This window comes from Amblyomma maculatum, chromosome 9 (genome assembly GCF_055883805.1).
Source record: "Amblyomma maculatum isolate TAMU_Amacu chromosome 9, ASM5588380v1, whole genome shotgun sequence".
NCBI lineage: Eukaryota > Metazoa > Arthropoda > Arachnida > Ixodida > Ixodidae > Amblyomma > Amblyomma maculatum.
This window is the reverse complement of record NC_139352.1, coordinates 103,576,104-103,590,039: the sequence shown is the minus strand read 5'-3', so window position 1 is coordinate 103,590,039 and position 13,936 is coordinate 103,576,104.

Here is a 13,936-nt window from a genome sequence, read left to right as displayed (position 1 = left end):
CTCTCGGTTGTAGCCCCATGACAGGCTCTGCGCATTGAAATCTCCTAACACTAGTAACGGATCTCGTCCCGCTTCCCTGACAGCCCTACTCAGGAGTGTGGAGAAGGTTACATTTTTTGCTTTAGGTGGGCAGTACACATTCAGGATGTGGAGCGGCGGATCATCCTTTTTTATGGGCAGGAGAGTCACCATCACGTATGAAAAGCTGGCTTGTAATTCCAGATCTATCAGATTTGCTGTGAAATTGTTGTGCACGAAGATGCATGTTAAGGGGTCGAGTCGGAACGTTTTGTAGTTTGTGAGGCTCGCGTTCCCGCCTTGCTCCTGTACGGCCACCACTGCCGGAGTATGCTCGTACGTGGAAAGGTGCATCCTATGGTCCGCTCTCTTAGTCTTTGATTTAAAGCCTCGACTATTCCACTGTGTTAAAATTATAGGACTCTCCTTAGTTCGTCCCGCCATGTTGTGCCTGAAGATTGTTATTCTGGAGGGGGAGCTGCTGCAGCTTCTCACCCTCACTGATCACCCTACGCATCTTGTGAGTTACGGGATTCGTGGGTCTCCTTGTGTTAGCACACTTGCGAATCTTCATCGCTTTCACTATCTGTCGTGATACTATAGAGGGAATGGATTCCTGTATCTTCCTCATCATAGCTGCTAGTTTGTTTTCCATGCTAGGCTCTGCGTCGCATTCCATCGCCTCCTCTTGCTGAGGCGGCTGAGATTTAGCTAGTGCAGTTTCTAGTTTGCTGGTTAGTAGCTCTATTTGAGCTTTTAGGGCTGCTATCAGTTTTCGTAATTCAATTTCTGCCAAATTTGATGTAGGTGGAGAGGTAGTATTGGGAAGAAGAGGGGCGACCCCACTCACCGGCTGCTTCCCGTTCTTGACCATGCTGGCCCAGTTCCTCTCTTGATTGTTTTGTTTAGAATTTGGCTCCATGTTAATCGAAGGGGGCGGGAGATTCTCGCTCCTTCTTGTCTTTTTCTTGTTTTTCTTCTTTTTCTTGTTCTTGTTACTAGATTGTTGCAGCTCGTTCCTTCGGAATTTCGCAGTGCAGTCTTTAGAGTTCGTGGCGTGTTCGCCGCCACATACCGCACATTTTGGATTGCACTCGTGAGGGGCCCGCACCCCCTCCACAAACGGAGCTTGCGTTCCGCAGAGTCCGCAGTTTTCTTGCCTCGGTGTCGGGCAGGCGTCTGCCCTATGTCCCACCGTGCCACACAGGTTACATGCCGATATGGTGCGACGGTAAGTGGCTACCGGTATAACTTGGGCTATATAAGACACATCTTTGCCATGTAAGTGAGAGTTTCACCCACCTCGGCACCTCTGGTTTTTCAAACAGTATGAGCACGGTGGTTGAACTCCTGCCCAGGCGCCTGGCTCCTAGCACGGGGGGGTTGCCTTTGATCGTGCGTAGCCGTTGCACTATTTCTTCCTCGGTGATGCGAAGGGCAATGTCGTGTACCACCCCCTTACCGCAGTCTTCGGGCATAGCGACGTACGCCGTGATTTCAATTTTCTGGCCCTCGAATTCGAGGACGCGTAGTGCGACGTATTTTCTTTTCCGCTCTTCGCTGTCTGTTGCGATGAGGATGGACTGCTGTTTTGTGTTGACCGAGAAGGTGTCTTGCGCGGCCTCTCTGATGTTTATATTCGGGGTGCGAGCGATCAACTTTGCAAGTTCAATGTTGCCATACTTAAGTAGGCGGCTGACGCCTCCCCGTGGGCGGAGAATTATTTTTTCAGTTCCGTCGGGTATCCTGATCGATTGCCTTTCAACTGACTTTGCTGCCAATCTCCTTCCGGCGAGCTTGGACGCGGCTCGCTCTCTCCCTTGATCATCGGTGACGCTGCGTCCCTCGTTCTCAAGTGGCACAGCCTTTCCTCTTTTCTTGGCAATAAACCACTGGCCAGGTTCTTTCAGCTCCGCAGGGTCTATGCTCGTTCCCTCCACGGTTTCCATCATTTTCGCCGAAATTCTAAACGGCCGGGGGTGCCTTTGTTTGTCTAGGCCTAACTAGGCCTAGTGTCCCCCGTGGCCTTGGCTGTGACGTCACGGCATACGGAATACGCAAAACTCGGCTCCGACTCTCGTAGTGAAGCTTTTTGGCTTCAAACACCATTCTTGCATTGCGCCATGTAAACTCGCTGACATAGTTCGTCCCGCGGCGTAAAGGAACTTCACAAGAGCAATAGGAAAAGAGCGCTTTTTCCAACCACACCAGGCGCAATGTACAGGAAATGGCGTCGGTCCTCAGGAGCAGCTCAACCATGCCGTCCTGGATTGAGAACGCTGGAGAAAAAAGAGGAGTCGTTTCACGGAACGCGTGGAAAATCTGGGGACGGGGGTCAGCAGCATGCGTGGTGGGTTTGAAGGAGGACCACCTTAAGGCAAACTAGAATGTTCTGAGTGGTGTAGACGCTGAAAATTTCGGTCGACCTCAGCCTGCGATTGGATTGCAAAACATTTATTTCGTCGCTCGAGCAGGTCTAAGGAGAGACGTCCTAGATGGCCGCTAGTTTATCGCTGGCGCCGACCTCATTAGCCCGCTCGATGGCCCGTAGTTGAATCTTCGATTGCGAGCTGACCAGCGCGACTTCCTACTGCTCAGGAGAAGGGAGCTGTGTTAATTCCGCCTGCGGCGGATCATTTGCGCAGTTTAACAAAATGTGGTCGTATGTCGCTCTTTCGCCGCATTTAATGCAGTTTGGGTTGTACTGGCCTGGGTACATCAGGGCAAGCACCGCCGAATTTAGGAGGGAGGGCGTTTGTAGTCAGCGCCAGGTAACTTATTCTGCCTTTGTTAAGGGGTTTTGGGGAGGCGGATATGTGCGCGTTTGGAGCCTGAAATGGTGGGTAATATCATCAAAGGAAGCTAGCCCGTCCCTCGTTAAATTCGGGTTGGAGGGCGCGCTCACTGCCCGGTCGACGAAACCTTGGGCTTGCGCGTGAGCTGCCTCATTCCATTGATTAGACGAGTGGGCCGGGACCCAAATTAGTTCAATTTCTCAATTGGATCCAGGGTACTTCGGAGGATGCGGAGGGAGGTGGACGTGATGCGGCCCCACGCGAAAATGAGAATGGCTGTTTTAGAATCACTGAATGTCAGCGGACGCATTTGGCCGCTTCCTCCGCCATCTCGGAGGAGATAGTTGCAATTAATGCGACCGCCAACGGGAAGCCGTTCCCAATGACAGCGGCCAGCGCGAACGCTTGTCTTTGGCTATGGCGATATTCCGCCGCGTCTACGTACGCTGCATTGACGCGTCGGCCGCACGGGCATGTAGGGCGCGAGCCTTCGCCATGTGTCGACCTTTGGGGTGAGCAGGATGTATATTCTTGGGTAAGGATTTAATGAATAGAGTTGTCCTAATGTGTGTAGGTAACTGTGTTTTCGCGTCCTTCTCTGGAAGTTGCTTGCACATGTGTAGTCTGTATAGGATGGCCCTTTCCGCGTTCGCGCGAGTGCGTCGTCCAAGCTAGGAGACAAGGTGCATCTCGCACAGCTCCGATAGAGTGTTGTGAACTACAAGAACCAGCAACCTTTCCGTAGACGTGCTATGCGGGAGCCCAAGGTCAGCCTTGTAGGCCTGCCAGATTAGGCTCTCGACCTTCATTCTATCCGCGAATTGCAGTTGCCGAAAATCCTACTCAGTACGAAAGCCTGGACTAATGGACAGATATCTTTTTCTTTCATTCTGTTTCGTTTGTTGGCGATCCGTCTGATGAGTCATGCAGTTTGATTGACCGTGGCAGGGAGTCTGTTTATTGTTTCGGTGTTTTTGCGATTGTTTACATGCCCAGTATGCACATGGTTTCAACCTCCCTGACCGGTTGGCCTCTACACACACACTCAGGGGGATCGGGGGGGGGGGAAGGGGAAGGCCTGGTGTGTATTGCTTCCGCGCGGCTTGGTCCTGCAAACCAGCTGTTCCGATTTTGCGTGCGAGCGTTTAAGGCCCGCTCCCGACATGCAAGTTTCGATTATGTCGACTGCCTGCTGCATCGAATCCTTATTTGGCCGTCATTCCCCGTGGTTACCCACAGGGTGATGTCGTCCGCATAGAAAGTGTGCTGGAGCTCCGGCAGGGCAGTGAGCTTGGAGGGAAGTGTGATCAAGAATAAAGAGGAAAGGCGAGAGCACCGACCCTTGTGGTGTGCCTCGGCTTCCCGAGTAAGCTCTGCTGTCCGCTCGGATAGGAATGATCGGACATAATTAAATATTCATTCACCAGGGTCCAATTTAGAAAGATTAGTAAGGATTGCCTCGTGCGAGACGTTGTCGAAAGCTTTGCTCAGGTGTAGCCCGAGTACCGCCTTCGTCCCGGTTCCACATTGATTGTCCAGCACGTCCTTCGTAAGCTGGAGCATCACGTCTTGCATGGACAAGTTTGCCGTAAAGCCAATCATTGTTGGAGGAAGTATGTCGCAGTCTCCCGCGTAATTTTGCAGTCGGTTAAGGATGACATGTTCCATTAGCTTTCCGATGCAAGACGGGAGGGAGATGGGCCGCAGATTCTCGATCGAGTTTCTTGCCCGGATTTAAGATTAAGGTGTCCCGCGCGTGCCTCTATTCCTGAGAGATCTCGCGTTCCCTCCAGTAGGTGTTCATTTGTTCCATCAGGGCCGCGACAGGCGTGTGGTCTAAGTTTCTAAGCGTTTTGTTTGACACTCCGCCAGGTTCCGCCGTCGTGGTGGTACGGAGCTAAGAGCAAACCAACCAGACCTCGGCATCTGCTATGTCGGCATCCAGGGTGTCGTTGGCGAAACCCTCAAACGCGGGTAGGGGGTCTGTGTGGGATGCGTTCAGGTAGTGTGTTCGCAGTTCGGTGAGTAGCTCAGCGTCCATACTCTGGTATTAGTGACTAAATTTCATGAGCCGGTCTCGTTGTGTGCATTTTGTTTGTGTGGGGTCAAGCAAGTGACGAAGGAAGAACCATGTCTTTTTGTTTCCAAGCTGCCCGTTCAGAGTATGACAAATTTGGCCCCATTGTTTTTCTGCAAGTCTATAGTGTACGCTTCGATATTACGCTCGAGTTGCTCTATACGCTTGTGTAGATTTCTATTGTGTCTCTGTCACTTGCAACGTTTTAGTAGGCTGGCATGCGCTTCCGACATGTGGAGGAGTTTGGAGTTAGTCGTCTGGTGCGGCTCCTCAACCGGCGTCTTGACTGTGGTGATCTTCGCGTCTTCTTTAAGTGCAGCGATTAACTCTGTTAGGGTGTTCATCTGACTAGGGGCAGTTTGCTCTCGCAGGCGTCTGAACCTATTCCAGTCGGTGACGCATGTGCGCAATGGTAGCTAAATAAGACCACCCTGCCAACCGGGCACTAGGGAAGAAGGCGATGCGCCCCGAGAGAGCAGAAAGGGCCAGATCTTGCGACGCTCTGCGCAGGCATGCGAAAGGCTCGAGCGGCAAGGGCCGTTGCCACACACACCACGGTGACATACAATGTCACCGTTTGCTAGCCATTGAGGATGAAGGGTGGCTGTTCTTGGCCCTACTGGGCTGGGACGGTAGGTCAACGCCACTTGCGGCGGGGGCTAGACAGCCATCGAATTGTTCTCTTGTAGGCCGTCATTGCACCCGCCCCCCCCCCCCCCCCCCCCCCGCTTAGCTGTGGCAACACCACCTAGACTAGTCTAGGGGGTGATGGCTGTGGACGACGGCTGTTGCGGCGCGCGTCTTTCTCTCCCTCATCTTTTTCCTCTCTACTTTCTTCCTTCTGTCACGCGCGCGTCTTTCTCTCCCTCATCTTTTTCCTCTCTACTTTCTCCCTTCTGTCCACACGAGGCAGCGGAGGGCCCCGCTAGGCTGGTGTAGTGGTAAGACGCCCGACTACTGTGCCGGAGTACCCGGGTGCGTATTTGGGTTTGCTCGGTACGGTGGCTCCGCAAGGGACAAAACGACCCCGACCTCGGCGGATGCGTTTCGATGGAGGCGAAACGAGGCGTCCTTGTGCTGTGCGATGTCAGCGCACGTTAAAGATCCCCAGGTGGCCGAAATTACTCCGTAGCCCTCCACTATGGCTCCTCTTTCTCTCTTTCCACTTTCACTCCCATCTTCCTCCCTTCCCTTACGGCGCGGTTGCGGTGTCCACAGAAAACGAGTGAGACAGTTACCGCGCCTTTCCCTTCCTATAAATAAATCAGAGGCAGCGGAGGTGGCTGAGCTACAGAGCCAGTAGCAGGCCCGTGCATTTTCTTTTCCTTCTTCCTACAGCCTCAACAAGAGCAACAACAAAGCCATTGAATTTCAAGGAGCTATAGACACTGTGCCTTTCCTTTACTATAACCAATATACAATGTGAGCATCGGCTGCTAATTGACCATTAAGGAGCCACAGGAATAAGTGTGGCTATAAATAAACTCCCTGCCTTCCCGAAAACATCCAACCCCTTGAAGTGTAACCTTGAGGATGAACTTAATGTCACACGACAAGGTCAAGAACTTTATAGAAGATACACATGCGCAGTGCCTACCAGCCACGTTCCGCACCGACGGCTGCCGATGACCCTGACACGTGCCTGCAACAATTCGCAGCTATAAAACCGACCACGGCGGCTGCGTTTCGATCGAGGCGAAACGAAGTGGCGTCCGTGTGCTGTGCGATGTCAGCGCACGTTAAAGATCCCCAGGTGGTCGAAATTACTTCGTACCCCTTCACTACGGCTCGCCTTTCTCTCTTTCCACTTTCACTCCCACCTTCCTCCCTTCTCTTACGACGCGGTTCAGGTGTCCACAGAGCAAGTGTGACAGATACTGCGCCTTTCCCTTCCTATGAACCAATCCATCAATCCATCAATAAACGTTCATTCTGTTCTGACATGTCTTGACTGTAACAAACCTTGCTTGACCTTTCCACTTTTGAGTGAACTTTGAAACTTGCAGGCCGTCATTGCACCCGCCACCGCTTCGGTGGTGGACGACGGCTGTTGCGATGCACGTTTTTCTCTCTCTGCTCTTTTTTTAGGCGAAAGGCTTTATTGGCTCATCGTTGTCCGCAAAACTCTCACGCTTTTGCGGCGGCTCTGATTGGTCGAGACGGGATGACGTCATGGTATCGACAAATCACACTGCACCGCTGCTGTAGGCGCGAATGCGCGTCTTATATGGCCATATGCCAATCAATGATCAAAGTCTCGGACATCCTGCCCATTGTATGCAACTGCAAAGAGCAATTAGGGATATATAAAGCTCTAGCGCTCAGCCAAGCGGAGTGGGAGGCAGAGCTGGCCCACACGGGTCTCTCTGAACAGCGCAGCCTGCTCACCGGGGCCCGGGAGACAGCCCAGGCCAATGGTATCCTGGACTGAGGAAACCACCCACGCAATTCCGTTAAACAATTAAAGTTTACTTTCTCTCTCTCTAACTAATTAATGACTAATTAATAACTAATTCTCAATTAATAATTACTAGCTACTAGGTGCGAAGTACTAATTATTCTACGTATTCCTCATTAACAGCAGTTGCTCAATTTGGTAATTATTTACTAATTGATGCCGCACACCCGGTAAAATCCACCACACAACAGTAAACGTAGAGCAACTGCGAAGATAGTAGGAGCGCGATCTCGTCGTTGCCAAGCAGAATTCACTGAAAAAATGCACTCGCAGAATGTGAAAGAGTAGTCGTTCGCTTTACTCGTAGCAGCATTCATCTCTACATGCGCAACTGTCGCGGAGCAGAATACAGCACTCATTCTTTCGCCTTTCATCTTCTTAGTCGCCAAAGTGCCCTCCATATCTTTTCTTTTTTTTTTTCTCTATTTCCTTTCTGTCCGCACGAGGAAGCGGAGGTGGCTCAGCTACAGAGCCAGTAGCAGGACCGTGGATTTTCTTTTCATTCTTCCTACCATCGCAACAACAACACCTCAGAGGCAGCCATGGAAGCATCGCATTTGGTGATGATGAGCTGATGTGTCGTACTGATGTCAGTTATATCGGGCTGCGAAAGATTTCTACCAAGCGAATCTCTGCTGTGAAGCTTTCGCTGAATTCTATGTATAACTATGCTAAACCTGGGTTAGTTTACGCGTTGCGCATTGAAAGAAATCATAGGAAACTCCATAGCTCATAGTACACACCTCGCTCTGCTCAGCGAGATTTGCAACCCTTATTAAATGAGTGCTTATTATAATTCTAAAGCGTTTCTAGGCTCATGAAACGAAAATCTGTGCGCGGGAGCTGTGCGTCGCATAGGTGCGCATGTGCCCGTCAGTAGCGGACATGTGAGGAGAGGGATTAGGAAAAAAAAACGGTTGATGGCGAAATATGATAAAAGTTATATTATAGACATCGATAAAATTAATTACTGTAATTGCGACTAAAAATGACTCGTAATAAAAATACGTCAAACTATGACTTGTAACGCACGCAGTTGATTGGAAATGAGCAGGAATGCTTAATGATGCGTTTAGAAAAAGCTTTATTACACATTACACATTTACATCAGCAGCAACAAATGAACAAAACAGGAACTACACATGAGTAAGAACAAACTAAAGTGCACATAAAACACATCCTAACGAACAAATACATCACAAATCAGTATTTACATAAAGAATAAAATTTGGCTGCCCGTGATGATATATATATATATATATATATATATATATATATATATATATATATATATATATATATATATATATATATATATATATATATATATATATATATAATGTATGTATTGATGATATATACAATGATACATATTTTGAATTGCAATGTACACAAAGGTACAGACGCCGCAGAATAATTTGTCAAATAAAACAGATATAAACATACAGCAATCGCATGCACAGTATGTGTGCAACATGTGTGTTGCGATGTAAACAGCTGTGAGTGGACATATATAATTGCATTATGTTGCAGATACCAAGGTTTGTTAAAAACACAATACACGACATGTTTTGGTGCCCTATGTGTTGCGATGTATGCAGTAGCGAGTTGACATAAATACTGTGAGCCTTCCATGGATCTTCTTTCATTTGTACATACCATCATCTTCTTTCTTTTGTACATACCATCGTCATCGTCCCGCGGCGCCGGCTCCAGCACGCGCCTGGGTTCTCCATCAGATTAAAACGCTGACATGGCGTACGTTGCCTTGCCATCACGACTTTGGCGTCTCGACCTGGCCTTCTTTCACACGTGGTGGAGGTGAAATTTGATCCCCTTACTGCCTTGTGCCCTGCCTTTCGCTGGAGCTACGTTCCGATCGCAGTTTGGCAACAACCACCATCGTTATGTCAACCGAGAGCAGTACCGTCCCGGCCGGACCCTCTACCTCGGCTACACCGCCGCCTCCCACTGTGCCCACTGTGCCCACACGACAACGCGACCCGCCGCTGTTCACCGGTCGTCGCGACGAGGACGTGGATGACTGGCTTGACACTTATGAACGCTGCAGTGCCTACAACCGGTCGGATGACGCTTTAAAATTCCTCAACGTTTCCTTCTACCTGATTGAGGTCGCTAGGAATTGGTTTATCAACCGCGAGCCCCACACCACTAACTGGCCCACCTTCAAACAGCAGTTCCGCCAATACTTCGCCGACCCCGCAGTTCGGACTGAGATCGCGAGGAACAAGCTCGCTTCCCGTCGTCAAGGTCCCGATGAGTCGTATGCCTCTTACGTAGAGGCCATACTTGCACTTTGCCGGCGTATTTGCCCCACAATGCCTGAACCTGAACGCGTGCACCATGTCATGAAAGGAATCAATTCTGTGGCTTATAACACCCTACTTGCCCAGAATCCATCAAGTGTTGATTCCATTATTACGACCTGTCAACGACTCGAACAGCTGCAGTCCTCCCGATTGCAGCCCGACTTCTCTACTGGCCCCCCTCTACTGACTTCGATCTACGAACCCTAATTCGAGCAATAATCCGCGAAGAGCTCCAAGCCTTGAGCCCTTTCTGCCGGCATGGGTGTGATCACTCTTCTTCTAATGACGCCAGCCTCCGCACCATCATTAAAGAAGAATTGCCAACTATCACCCACCCTGTCGCACCTGACCCTCCTGCACCTCGTACAGCGCCGACTTGTGCTCACGTTGCTGCATCCCTTCCTCCTTTTGTTCTCCCCCACGACAAGCACCGCCCTACAACCACATCAACGCCGTGACGACGGCTCAGCCTACGCCGCCCTATTACGCACCATGGCGCCCCTCTCGCCCAGTGTGCTACTACTGTGGAGTCAGAGGACATATTTCCCGCTTCTGTCGTAGACGCATTCAGAACGAGCGGCGTGGTTACGACGCCTTCGAAAGTGACGTACCCGCGTATTATCAGCGACGATCTATTCACAGCCCACCTCGTCGATCCTCTCCACCACCGGTATCCTCGTCTGAACCAAGTGGCGCCCATGTTTCCCGACGCCGGTCCCTTTCCCCATACCGCCGCTCTGTTTCTCCACTTCGACCAGCAACAACTGTTCCTGTCCGTCATTCGGGAAACTAAACGATGCAGTTTCCGGAGGTGAAACTGCACTCTGCGAACTTACCAAACGTCCTCCTCATCTCCCGTACAATATGATTTTCGTTTTAGCTGAAGGATTACCGGTCGAAGCTTTGATTGACACAGGGGCTGCAATTTCTGTTATTCGCGCTGATTTATGCCACCATTTGCGGAAAGTAACGACACCTTATGATGGACCTGAACTTCGTGGAGCAAATGACGTCCCTCTACATCCTTCAGCAAAGTGTACAGTTCGAATTGTTATAGACGGCGTCCGCCACCATGTGCAGTTTGCTGTGCTTTCACCGTGTGCGCATCAGATGATTTTTGGTTGGGATTTTTTGTCGACCGCGTCAGCGTTAATTTCTTGTGGCGACCGTGTCATTTATATGACAGACAGTGATTTTTCATCTGACATATCTGAAGGACGTCATTCCCTCATTGCCGCAGTTGACACTGTATTGCCTCCACAGTGCGAAAAACTTGTTACCGTTGTTTCGGAACACATCACTGACGGGGAACACATCACTACTTATCGCACCATCTCATCGCCATCTTGCACGTGGAATCGCCTTCCCATCAAGCCTTGTACGATTCCGCAGCGGCTCAGCGATAGTAGCTGCCACGAACACATCCCGTGAATCCATCGTCCTGACTAAAGGAACTTCCCTGCCATGCATAGGGGATGCTCAACCTAAGTCCATTATGGTGCTCACCGCCCCGCTACCTCAGCATCGTGATTCATCGCACGTCTCTCTTCCGATGCTGTCGAAGACAATCAGTCCGGACCTCACGCCGCACCAACGCAAAGAATTGCTGAAATTGCTTCAAGCCCATCAAGCAATTTTTGATGCCGCTTCCCCTCCACTGGGACGGACTAGTGTTGCACACCACCGCATCATTACTGAAGGTAACTCGATCATACGCCGACGACCTTATCGGGTTTCTCTCTCGGAACGAAAAGTAATCGAAGAAAATGTGAATGACATGCTCCGTCGCGATATTATTCGTCCATCAACAAGCCCACGGTCTTCCCCAGTAGTATTAGTTAAAAAAAGGACGGATCGGTACAATTTTGTGTTGATTATCGCGCATTAAACAAAATTACCCGTAAAGATGTCTACCCGATGCCGCGAATAGGTGACGCCCTTGACTCTCTCCAAAGCGCCGAATATTTCTCGACCTAGGATCTCCGCTCAGGTTATTGGCAAATACCAATGCATGAGGGCGACAAACAGAAAACCGCTTTCGCAACTCCCGATGGACTTTACGAGTTTAATGTTATGCCCTTTGGCCCGTGTAACGCACCAGCGACATTTGAAAGAATGATTGATACGGTACTTCGTGGCCTAAAATGGAGAACCTGTTTATGTTACTTGGACGACATTGTTATCTTTTCAGCAACTTTTAACGACCATCTCACGCGCCTGAATGAAGTCCTGACGTGTCTTTCTTCAGCGGGCCTTCAGCTCAACACCAAGAAGTGCCACTATGCACAAAATAAAATTAAAATATTGGGACATCTGGTTAGCAGTGACGGCATTCGCCCAGACCCAGATAAAATCAGCGCGGTCTTGAACTTTCCTCGTCCGCAACGGACTGCAGATTTGCGCAGTTTCCTCGGCCTGGCATCATATTTCCGGCGTTTCATAAGGCATTTTGCAACTAATGCTGCGCCACTTCATGAACTACTTAAAGCGCGCAGCGCTTTCGTGTGGACTGAACAGTGCAACACTGCTTTTACCGACTTAAAGCACGCCCTCACATCAGATCCCGTTCTGGGCCCCTTCAGCGACAGCGCTCCTACCATCCTGCACACTGATGCCAATGATCACGGTCTTGGCGCTGTCCTTCTGCAGCGCGATGCAACTTCGCGTGTGAAAGTCATTGCCTTAACCAGTCGGACCTTGACTCCAGCTGAGAAAAACTACACCATTACCGAGCAGGAATGTCTTGCCGTCGCCTGGGCTGTTCAAAAGTTTCGCCCCTACCTCTATGGTCGGCACTTCACAGTTGTGACCGATCACGATGCTCTTTGCTGGGTGTCTTCACTGAAAAATTTAACAGGCCGACTTGGCCGCTGGATTCTACGCCTGCAAGAACATAATTTCGACGTCGTTTATAAATCGGGTCGCCAACACCAAGACGCCGACGCACTTTCTCGCTGCCCACTTACGGAATCAGCCTGCTGTTTTTCTTCGCAACGAATTTCCACGTCTGACCACAGCCGACCATCTCTTCCCCCGACGCATATCACAACAGTTTCTTTTGCTGATTCTGAGCACAAACACGCACTCCGCTCGCAGCAATTAGCTGGTGCCTACTGTCGGCCCATCATCGACCGCCTTAACGGCGCTTCCAACCCGCCCAATGCTAGGCTTCGCCGACAGCTTCGCAATTTCAAACTCGAAGATGTCATACTACGCCGCTACGTGTATTGCCCTGGTGGAACTCGTTGGCTCCCTGTCGTGCCGCGTGCGCTTCGCCCACGTATACTGGCGGCTTTCCACGATGACGCTACTGCAGGTCACCTTGGTTTTGACAGAACATATGACCGCGTGAAAAGATGATTCTTTTGGCCTGACCTATCTTCTACCGTAGCTAAATACGTCGCTTCCTGCCATCTGTGCCAACGCCGCAAGCGGCTGACTTCTTCGCCCGCTGGCCTCCTACAGCCTCTTCCATGTCCCGCCACGCCATTCGACGTAGTCGGCATCGACTTATATGGTCCCCTACCTCTCTCCGATGGGGGTAATCATTGGATTATAACAGCCGTTGACCACCTTACACGCTACGCTGAAACAGCCCCTGTACCGACTGGTTCTGCCGAAGAGGTAGCTAATTTTTTTTGCGATCTATTGCCCTGCGTCATGGCGCTCCTCGGGTCCTTCTAAGTGACCGCGGGATGGCCTTCTTATCGACAGTCGTTGCCGAAGTTCTTCATGCGTCATCCACTCTTCATAAGACAACCTCAAGCTACCATCCCCAGACTAACGGTCTTACTGAGCGATTTCATCGCACTCTATCCGATATGATATCCATGAACATCACACCAGATCACCGAAATTGGGACACTATTCTACCATTCGTCACATTCCCCTACAATACCGCAGTACAGCGGACTACCGGATACTCTCCGTTTTTCCTCGTTTTTGGCCGTCCTCCCACTACAATGCTCGACACTTTCTTCTTCTCTACGCCCGACTACTCATCAGTACCAGCCCAGTTCTTATCCCGTGTAGCCAGATGCCGTCATCTTACCCGCCTCAACACAGAAGCGCGCCAGGAAGACCGCAAGAGTCGCTACGATTCTACGCATCGTGCGGTCTCTTTTCGTCCCGGTGACGAAGTCCTGCTTTACACACCACTGCGCGCCCCGGGCCTTAGTGATAAATTTCAGCGTCTCTATCTTGGTCCCTACAAGATCATAAACCAAACTTCCCCCGTGAACTACCAAGTCACGCCTGT